This window comes from Etheostoma spectabile, chromosome 22 (assembly GCF_008692095.1).
Source record: "Etheostoma spectabile isolate EspeVRDwgs_2016 chromosome 22, UIUC_Espe_1.0, whole genome shotgun sequence".
Lineage (NCBI taxonomy): Eukaryota > Metazoa > Chordata > Actinopteri > Perciformes > Percidae > Etheostoma > Etheostoma spectabile.
This window is the reverse complement of record NC_045754.1, coordinates 10967030-10977723: the sequence shown is the minus strand read 5'-3', so window position 1 is coordinate 10977723 and position 10694 is coordinate 10967030. Positions and strand designations below refer to the sequence as shown.

At 40.8% G+C, this 10694-nt stretch overlaps 1 protein-coding gene across 18 annotated transcripts in view; it reads right to left on the bottom strand.

The window, feature by feature from the left end:
• Nucleotides 1–10694, bottom strand: part of kiaa1217 (KIAA1217 ortholog) — a 111785-nt gene that overhangs the window by 57513 nt on the left and 43578 nt on the right. Inside the window, exon 1 of one of the 18 annotated variants that reach the window (XM_032503535.1) lies at nt 7556–7737. The exons of the other annotated variants lie outside the window; for them this stretch is intronic. The gene's annotated coding sequence lies outside the window, so the exon portion shown is untranslated. Of the gene's footprint in view, nt 1–7555; nt 7738–10694 lie in introns of those variants that run through there. 18 annotated transcript variants of the gene reach the window in all.

Sequence of the window (10694 nt, the reverse complement as noted above, 5' to 3'; positions counted from 1 at the left end):
TGTGTGTGTGTGTGTGTGTGTGTGTTCTGGGCAAACATCCAGAGCTCAAGCGGATTAGCGAGGGGACTCTACCCTGATCAAAGCAGCGCAGAATCCAGCTTACTGGGACATAACTGTGTAACACATAACCCACATGGAAATGATACTGTAGATGCTGCAAACCCATGTTGTAGACCTCCAACTGCAGTGCAGCGTAGAACCTTAAAAGTGAATAGTAACATTTCTTATGGCTTTCCTATCGACGAGACAAACTCTGATCAGACGAAAAAGGAAATCAGAGAACCGACTGTCAAACTAAGTGCTGTCATCAAGTGTGAAGTTTGCAGCTGCTCCATAGAAAGTGCACTAGTTAATGGTCCAAAGAGAACGAACCAGTTGTTTCTGGAAAAACAGCAAGCAGAGATTCCCCCAGTGACATGGAATCACTTTTGGTTTAGAGTTTACAACAAAATAACAGAATGGAGACCATTGCAGCAGAAACAATATTGCCGTATGCCAGTCATAGGAACAGTGTCTGTAACAAAGTGAATTTACAGAACGAACACAAAAATGTTTGTGGTTAGTATGGGAACTTTCCTTTCATTTTTCAAGACTGCAACATTTATAAAAACAATTTATGTATGAATTAAATATGTTTAATTAATGTTGAAAGTTAGCAGTTTGAGGAGTCACCTATGCCTTAAAGTTGTCATTTTATGTGAATAGTTAATGAATTGAATATTAGTAATGTGAAATGAGTTGCTTCTTGCGATGAATCCACAGATAATTATCATCCAACTCCCCAGTTCCCCCTAGGCTTTACTGTTTGGTAAGTCTCATGGCTCACATCAACCATGTTTCCAGCGGCAACACAAAGCTTTTTTCAGATGGGAAAAGCTCTGATAAACCTACTTTTCACCACTTGCCCATCAACAAATGACAGACAGGCAAAGATAGCGAGAAGCTGAAAAAAAACAAAGTGGAGAATTTAGCAGCTAAAGACACAAATATTTCGCTCAGGAGTTGGTGAAGACAAACAACAGAGCTAAAAGAGAGTTACTATTGGATTTACATTTGTCTGATTGCCGAAACACAAGTATGTCAACTTTATAAAGTGATGTCATGTCACAGCTTGGCAAAAGTATTACGAACTATGCAAAAATAATACACATATTACAGATAAAAACAGTCCTTGGTTACAATGCCTGCTTCCCATTTTTGCACATAATACTTTGCTGCACATTTGCAAAGAAACTCATCTTTAGTTTAGACAATTATTGGTCGACTGATTGGGGCCCGATGAAACGAAGTAAGACATGCATTATGGATGCACTCCCAGTAAGTTCAGATTGAGATAGTGACTGTAATTAAGTCGTTCTCCAGCTCCACAGAGAGTCCTCCATCAAACTGTCTGAGCTTGACTGAGAGACCAAATGGGATGTGTCTAATAATAAAATGCCTCCTCCCAGATACTGAGGAGCTTTTGGGTACATTAACAGCAAGCTTTAACGGAGGGTAATACGAATTGATATCTTAATATGTGAACAAACCATGTAAAGCAAATTCCTCCTTTTGAATGGCTTGTTGAATGATTGGCAATCCATTGGTCAGACAGGCATCTCGCCACATTTCAACACGGCTGCACATACACACGCGCAGATAGCTGATACAGCGCCCCAACCCTTCCCTTGGCTTTATTATGTACATAGTGAGATGGTTATTTTGCGATGCCTCTGTGGCTAACCACTGTCATCTACCACCTAATGGATTTAGCATGTGCCTAGCAGCCCATTGGCTCCAGTGGTCTCAGGACTTGGGAGCTGAAATGAAGCGAGGCATTGTTGTGTTGCCGCTGGGAGGATACACACTCCTTAGAAAGGAAAACCTGACGGAAAGGAAACCTCGAAACAAAGTGCTAAGAAAAGGTGATAAAGGGCACAAGGAACGGAACTGTGTGTTGGTGTGTGGGGGAATGTGTGTATTGAGGGGCTGTTTCCCCTCTTCCTGCCATTATAAAAACTAGTGGAAAAGTTCAGAACTTGGTGGAATGTTCTGTGGCCTTGAATTTTAAGGTAGAAACAGAGTTGGATCTTGGAGGAATGGAAACTCTAAGCAAACCAATACTAGCCATAGTTCTCCCCTCATTTATGGAAAATGTAATGATAGACTGGTAAACCTAATGACAGCCCCATAATATAGATATTATCTGTAAAGATGAGCTTTAAAATATCATGTTGTGAAGGACCTTTTACGCTAAAAACTCCAGAACCCTGTCACTGGGCAGACTAAAATGGAAAATACCTAAGGCCTAATATTATTTTCAGCTATAAAGACTGCTAAGATGTTTCTTAAATATTTTCACACTGGGGACAACTTTTATCAACACTGGCACTACCATTGAACCCTATTCAGAGTACTGAGATGAAGCAGAAAGGTAAAAGACAGCAACATTGAAAATGTCAGGTTTTACAAGATGGCTTTCATTACTCTGAGGGAAGCCTGGGGTGGAATAGCTCATTGGCACAGAAGTGCGCACACTGGAGCAGAAGATCTGGAGCAAAAAGCTAAAAAAAATGTATTAAAAAGGGTTATTCAATGAGACATAAAGTATCTTACGTCTAGCGATATTTTATGATTTTCTTATTGGTAAGAAATCCACTGATAAGACCAAAACCAATGATACAATAAATAAATTGGTTTCATTGACAAGTATTACCTATGTAGCATATTCCTCTATGTTCCTCTGGGTGAAATGTTTTTATTTCACTATAATGAACATGGGGAACAGGAGTTTATTTTCAGTTGATCCATCATACACTATCCTGGTGCTTTAGATACTAGCAATCACATCAAATCTGTGAGTAAAAATTGTCTAACAAAAACAGTACTCACCCCTGTTTGAGAAGTGATCAACTAGCATTGCTGCCACAAAACGTCACTGCCACAAAATGCTGAGTCTATCACGTGTGTCAAAATCTGTTATCAACTGCAGCACGGATTTAAAGTTAAGAGGTGTCACACTTCCTACTACCACTTTGATAAAGTCCTCCGAGCGAAGAGACTACCTTCACATACACAGTACATACATTGTGCAAAAATAGCAACTCTGTCTATATATCTGCGTTACATTTGGCCCTGTAATGGTTTTATTTAATACTCATTAAATGGCTCCTCTGGGCCTCTTTCCAGTATTTACATGGTCTAGTCTATTTATCAGTCAGAGCAGGAAGGAGTTTTCTAAACAGATCAAAACAGACCATGTAGAAGTAGAAGATAGGTTTCCTCAAAACTTCCAACTCCAGAGTTAAGGTAGCTGCCGCTCCTAGAATAGCCTGGCTTAACGAAAACATCCTGTGTGTCACAGGCTTTACAGAATATTTTTAGGATTAGGACTTTTTTAATCTGAACTGTGGCTAAATGAGAGTGTATTAAGTTTGCCAGGCAGACTGATAATTATGAAGTCATGTCAAGATAATGACTCATTATTAAGTGGCCAATTTGGTCTATAGAGAATATAAAAAAAGCTAACATCTAAGGAAAAAGGTCAAGACACTGCAGGTTGTTAAATACCGCTCAGGACAGTCTCATCCATATTTATTGGGATTATGCAGCTTTAATAATTAAATTCAAACTTTTCTTAATTAACAATGCTTAGTGGGGACGGAAAACGTCCTTTAAACCTTTTAAAGATTGAGAATGACATGTGCACATACAGTTTTACAGCCCTGACACATAAGGGTATATGTACGTAGATTTGTAGAGACAAACTATAATTACAGGTGCACTGAATTCAATCGCCCCTCTAACCTGGCCTCATTCTTCGTCATTCAACTCTCATTTTGCCTCATGAACAATTTGCTCAGAGGGCGGAGACGGCTGTGGACGGATAGACAAAAACATACAACTCCTGTTAATGTGTAAACAAAGCATGTCTGTCACTGGACAAAAACAGTCCTGGTACATTCTTGTGTGTTGTGGGAGGCACCACGTCAAACCAAATGCCTAAGGAGTGGACAGATGACGAGAGAGGCGGAGGGATGTTTACACTGGGGGGAAAGAGCTGAGGGAGGGGGGTTGATACCGACTGAAGAGTGTCAGAAATATGTCTGATGAGCCCTCCTGCCTTTGTCTGTGAGCCTGTGGGTGGGGAACATTTGTCTTACCCCCCCTTCTCATCACTGCCAGAGAGAGAGGTGATGGTCAAACAAATGACTTCACTAAATTGCTGGAGTCTTTGAAGTATGTGAAACTTATGAGCATCAAGAAAAAAATGAAATTGTGTTTGTTGTCTAATTAAGACAAGAATAAAGACTCATTTCCTGAATTTAAAAAAACAACAACTTTTTTGAGCAATTACCAGATGTTTTACAGTTGTGTTACTGTGGAGCCACCCATTTGTAGGTTAACCTAAAGTAACTTGTCTAACATTCTCTTTGCAGTGAGAAAATCAAATTTCGTGTCTTGGCAAATTTTCGATGAGCTCTACCAGCATCCAACATCACGACAGGAAGCATGATTTGTCTGTGCATAATCCTTGTTACAGAAAAGCCTACAGCATCGACTGCAGCAAATACCGAGGTCTAACATAAGCCTCTACCATTGCCCAACAGCACACAATAAGTGACAACATCAGGGAAACACATTTGCAATAGTCTGCAGGAGAGATATTTTTTGCATCCCAGGATATTTACTTTTCTGTTCTTTGCTGCGTTAGATTTCTTCCAGGGGTTGAAACAATCATTCAATTCCATTCAGACCAATGGTGAATATAAAAAAGGCATGGGGGAAAGAGGGAAAACTGAGAAAACTAATGAATCATTGTTAGTTGAACTACAAATCCTTATTAAATCACTTTCTGTTGGTCTGTCACATTTCTCTGTGGAAGTCATTAAAATGTTGACGTTAGCGGTTGAATGAAAGTCATCTCACTTGCATCCAAGAGGAACACAAAAAGTCTATGTGTGTAATAGAAAGAGCTTATCTTCTGCTACTTTATAGGGTGGCAAGATAAGATGGTATATACTGTACTTTCATGGCTGAAATAAAAGATTGCCTGCAACTGTTCCACAGAAAATTATTTAGCTCAAAATGAGGTCAATACACAACAAGTAGAAGTCAATTAATATGATAGAGATTTAGTTGGATTGCCTTGCAATCATCCCACCTCTATTAGACTCAAGTTGTTTTGGCCATAAGGATAGCTTCTGATCTAAGCTGCTGAAATGATAGAAAATCTTCCGAGGACAAGATGAGTTAATAGCAGCTAATTGAGAAAGTAATTTGCCTCAGGAAAAATGTTAAAAAAGCTTACTGAACAGAACTGTTAAAATGATACCAGCAGTGGATACTTTACTGTCCCAGTTTTTTGTGTAATTTAGGATAGCTGATACTATAATATTGCTTGAACTCAAAAGTGAAATATGCATTCATAGCATTTGTTGTCTCTTTTTGTATTTGTGTCTCTTTCTGTATCTTTACAAACTCAAACAAACAGATGCACTTTCAGGAGCTTCATTCAGTGGGAATGTTTTATCATATCCATAACTCAACACCAATCAGAGCTGAAATGAAAGCTCTGTAATGAGGTTTGATCAAACCCTGAAGCTCAATGAGCCGTGGCGTGAGCTGGCTGGAGGCCCAATGAGGGATGACAGTGCAGACAGCTCGCAGGAGAAACACCTGGTCAGGCCTCCATCCCCCCCACCCCCACCCCTTCCCGGCCTCAGCACTGCTCGGCCACATGCCACTCGCCAGGTGTGTTTCTACCGAGCGCAATGTCTCGTGGCAGCCATCAGACTCCACAGCCACAGATTTGCATCGGCTAATACATGTGGCCCAGGATAGTGCTTGATCTCCTGCTCAGATCCAGACATGATCTGTTATGTCTGGATGCTGATGCAAGCACGCAGTCCAGCAAGGTAATTAAGTGGTCAAGACGTAACCTTAGAGTACCATAATAATATCAGACAAATGGAGGCATATGTTCAGGAGCTACTGTGTACCTTTGCTTGTAAAAACACTGCCAAAATCACTGTTCCTCATGTGCTAGCATTTAGACAAATAGCGTGGCTGAATTAAACTGGCAGCCAAAGCACTGCCTTAGAGGTAATAACAGTTTCCTCTGGCCTGACAACACACTACATCAGCAAAGCAGAGAGAAATCTTGTGAGAGACAGTTAAATGCTGTCAAAGTGCCGGAGCGAGCGATGAAGGATGAGGTCCGGGGGCTCTGGAAAGAGTGCAAGGGTGCAAGCTCGTTTGTCTTTCTGACGAGGCACTCCTCTAAGACCTGGGAGTTGAAGTTGATATACTCATTGCTGAAAGAGACACAACAAATCACAACCATCAATGAACACCTGACTGTTAAAAAGTAGCCTAATGGGAACTTGACATATTTGTATTACTCCAGAATTAAATACAAACAGTGCCAAACCCAGAAATTGGCTAATTGTGGGATGCCTAAGGGTGTTGCATACAAAATTCTGTGTGTCCAGTAGAACGTTGCTTTTGCTGATTATTTACACTATTAGATTTATCTGGATTTTTTGATTTGCTTATGAAGGCCAGTCTTTTCCAGATGTAAATCTACTATACAGTGGAAAACGTTAAAGCGGTATTGGAGAGCTCCAGACAGGAAAATAGGCTTGTTAAGCTGCTGTTAAGACATGCTTTTTTATTTGCAATGGTGACTAGTGAATTAGAAATAGTAACTGTAAGGCATATAGAACTCAGTTAAAAACAGAGATCCCTATTTACAACAGTTTACTGCTCTGCCTATGAGTCTATGTGACCTGTGAGTAACACCATGTCTTTGAAGTAGGGAATTGATATTAATGTTCACTTTGAGAGCAGGAAAGGAGCATCTCCCGGTGGGGAAATGAACCAATTCATTTGATCCAGAGAGCAAACAACACCATACATAGCCAAATCTACAGTAAATCTCATCTAAAATCAGCTACTTTTATCTACAAATGTCACTCCTCTGTGAGCTAGAAAAGAGACATTCAGAAGCAGTGAAAAAGATTAAAGACAAGTTCTGTAGAGTGTATAGTAGACAATTTATGTTACAAACAGTTTGGACTATGTTTTGTGAGAGTGACTGTGATGTTTTTAAGTTCAGTCCCTCATGGTCTGACCCTCACCACTTGTCTCCCCCATTAGCTTAATTAGACACAGCCACACACACATTAGATGGTCCCCTTTTTGCTTCACACACTGAATAGCTGGCTGCAGTTCAAGGAATCACAAAAACAGCTATGCAAAACAAGCTGCTTTCAGTGCCAGGGGAAACCAGCAAAGAGCACACACACATTGTGAACACTACGCTGTGTGCCATTCAAAAAACCCTCTGGAATTTAAACTGACATTGCGTGCAATAATAACAACAAGCCATTCCTCAAGTGATGCAAGAATATTTGTCTTAGAATACATCGGTTTGAATCCACAGAGGGACGTGACAGTGAAGAAAATGGGTGTTGTTTGTACTCACATGTAGATGAGTAAGCATCTGTGTGTTTTTCAGTTCACATCTGTGTGAGAGAGTGAGCGTGTTCTTGTATGAGATATAGCTACTCACCTTTCTTTACTGGCTCTCTGCTCTTCAGTTTGTCCTGATAGAAAAAAGTCTTGAACACCACCAGAGTGACACAACCTAACTAACACACCGCCGCAGTCCCAAACTTTTTCCTCTCTCCTGGCAGATCTGCACACTTCCCCTACTCCCCCTCCCTCTCCCACTCTCTCTCTCGCTCTCTCTCTCGGTCTCTCTCTTACTTCAGCACTTCCTGGGCTGCTGTTTATGCTCCAATCAGGCCATTCAAGAAACTGCCGTGCCTCTCCGCCCCCTCCTCTTCCTCAGCCAAAAGCCATTGTTTAGCGGGGGCTTGTCACATGTAGACGTCTGTGTGTGTGTTCCCTCTTGACCAAGAGGGCACCTCTTGTCACTACCTTAAGTCTGTCTCCTCAATCAGGAGAAGAAGAGTGAGGAAGGAGCCAAATACAAGCTGAAGACGGAGGATGGGAGCAAAGCTGGTAGCTGAAGAAAACCATATGGTGGGGGCTTCCTGCTTGAATTTCTTACTGGAATACACATTTTCTGACATGAGGAAAAGGGGGATAGCTGTGTTGAGGGTGGGGGTGTGTCTGGAACTTTCTCTCCAAATCCAACAGCTTGATGTCACAAACCGCAACCAGGCTCAGCCCATCGTAGCCCCCAGAGAGGCTCAGAGTTTTTTCTCCAAAATAGGCGCCTTTCCCTTTCCCATAGTCTCGCAAAAGTGTTCACCACGATACCTCAACCCCTTCTCCCAAAGCCCTATCCTCTAATTCACTGTTTCACGGAGCCAGCCAAACACAGCCAGGCCGGCTCTTTCCAGGCAATCGGCTGAAATAAAAAGGGTGGAGGTGTGAGGGGGTAGCAAGGTGAAAGGTGAAGCGTGGGAGGAGACAGGTTGACAGCAGCACACAGAGCTTTTGTTGGGGTTTCCATCATTTCCATCATCGCATAATGGTAACACCTTATGGGTTGTGGAAGAGTTCAGACCCAACCTAAGACATTCAGGTGAAACTTAAACCACACGTTTTACTTTCAAGATAAAACTTGAACGGAAAGCAAAATATATGTTTTATATATGTTAAATTGGATAAAATGTTAACATAGACAGTCAGAGGATAATCTTAAAGGATAATTATGGTTTAGTACAACGTGGGCCTTTTTAATTGTTTGAGTATGATAGCATTGCACTCACCTAAGTAATTACAAAGTAATTCTGGGAACATGGTGAAATGCGGGGCACTCCAATGATTTTATTATTGCACTTTGATAAAGCTGGGGGACTTAAAAAGTGACAAAAAAGTTGAAGCAGTGGAGGCAGTGTCATCCTGACTATTACTACCTAGTATCCTAGTAAAAGCTGATCCCAAAAAACACATTTCCAACTTGATGGTATCTTTATTTAGACCCCTTTGTGCCTGGTAAACTCCATATCCCCAGTCTGTAATGCAGGCTTCATGTTTTCAATTTGTCTCCAAGCCCAATTTGAGATAACCTCAATGACATCATCAGGTTGTTGTTTTTTATGGACTTTGGAGAACCCCCTTTAGATCCACAGAATACTTTAATATTTTACGGTTTTCATAGGCTGAGTAGTATTTCACATGATTAATTTACTGAAATTGATGTGTAAAATCTGTGGAGTCCTTTTTTTCTTTAAATTTCTTATGCTGCACTGTAACTTTTATTCTTGTGTTTTATGTGTCTATTTTTTAACTGTCTATTCATGTGTTTTACCGGTTTTTAATGCTTATGATTTTTAACTGTTTTTACTTGTGTTTTATCTGTTTAACTGATTTTGTGTAAAGCACTTTGAATTGCCCTGTTGCTGAAATGTGCTATACAAATAAAGCTGCCTTGCCTTGCCTTGCCTTTATCCTGTATGACAGTCTGACTTCAATGCTGCGTTCCAAGAGCTCAACCATGAACTTAGTGAGTACAGTGATATTATTACCGATCAAATTGATGTCGAAAAATTTAAAAATACGATCCATTTTGTAATAAATCAGAGTTATCCTTAAACCGATGCTTCTGTGGTGGAATCCAAACTTGAAATGAACAAACTTAACTTCTCTCCTCTGCCTTCCTATCCACTCTACTCATTTTTTCTTCTCTCTCTCCTATAACCGCTCCTTTCTTTCTGCTCTGAATGCAGTATTTTCAGTTAGTCCATCGAGCCTCACGGGCAGATTGGGGAGCCTCTGTGCCAGGTTAGACTCAGGAAACATTCATCTTGTTGTTTAGTCTGGGCACCATGTGCTGGAGCGGGGAGGCCACTCTCCTCCACAGACCCCTCCTCTTGTGCACACAAGCACAGAAAACCCCACACTGACAGTCACAATCTGGACATTTACTACTGTGGTTCATTGTGTAGTGGCTCAGATGCACAAAAAAATGGAACTTCAAAGCGACGGTTGCTACGAAACAGCACCAACATGAAAAGAGAAAATGTGCACTCATATAGTGGCTCAGGTGTGTCAGCATGAAGACTTTGTGCATCAACATCTATGCTGCTTAATCACATAATAAAGAATGAGATGTTGACTCAGAGCAAAGAGTCATTTATGGAGCAGATAAGCGGAGGCAGGTACTGTATACAGCACAATATTTGTGCAGCTGTGTGTATGTGAAACTGTATGTGCATACGCTCGTGAATGTGAATTGGACTCATAGCACCATGTGAAATTGAAAATGCCTTGACATCTCTTTCTTCCTGCATAAACAGTATAAACAGTGACTAATCTATTCATGCTAAATCCTGCCATTGCTGAAAAGAGACTCAAACAAATAGAGAGGGAAGACAAAACAAATCAAAACTTTTGGGATTTAACAGTGAGAGAGCAGGTGAGGATTCCACCTGAAGCTATTCAGTTTGGCACCTCAACCGGTGGCAGTCTGCTATGGAGGAACCGTCCTTGCAGTCACCCAGTGAATGCGCCACCTGTGTGTCTTGGAAGACACCAAACTCGGCTGCGCATGTATAATATGACCTGAGTAAAGAAAGTGAAATGACAGGCAGTTTGCTTCCAGTAATATAAAGCCAATAGACTCGAGAGTAAAAGAGATTCAGTAGCTTCATGGTCTCAAGACAGTGCCAGACACATTTGTGAAATTCAGTAAAGATGGTATATATATATATATATATATATATATATATATATAT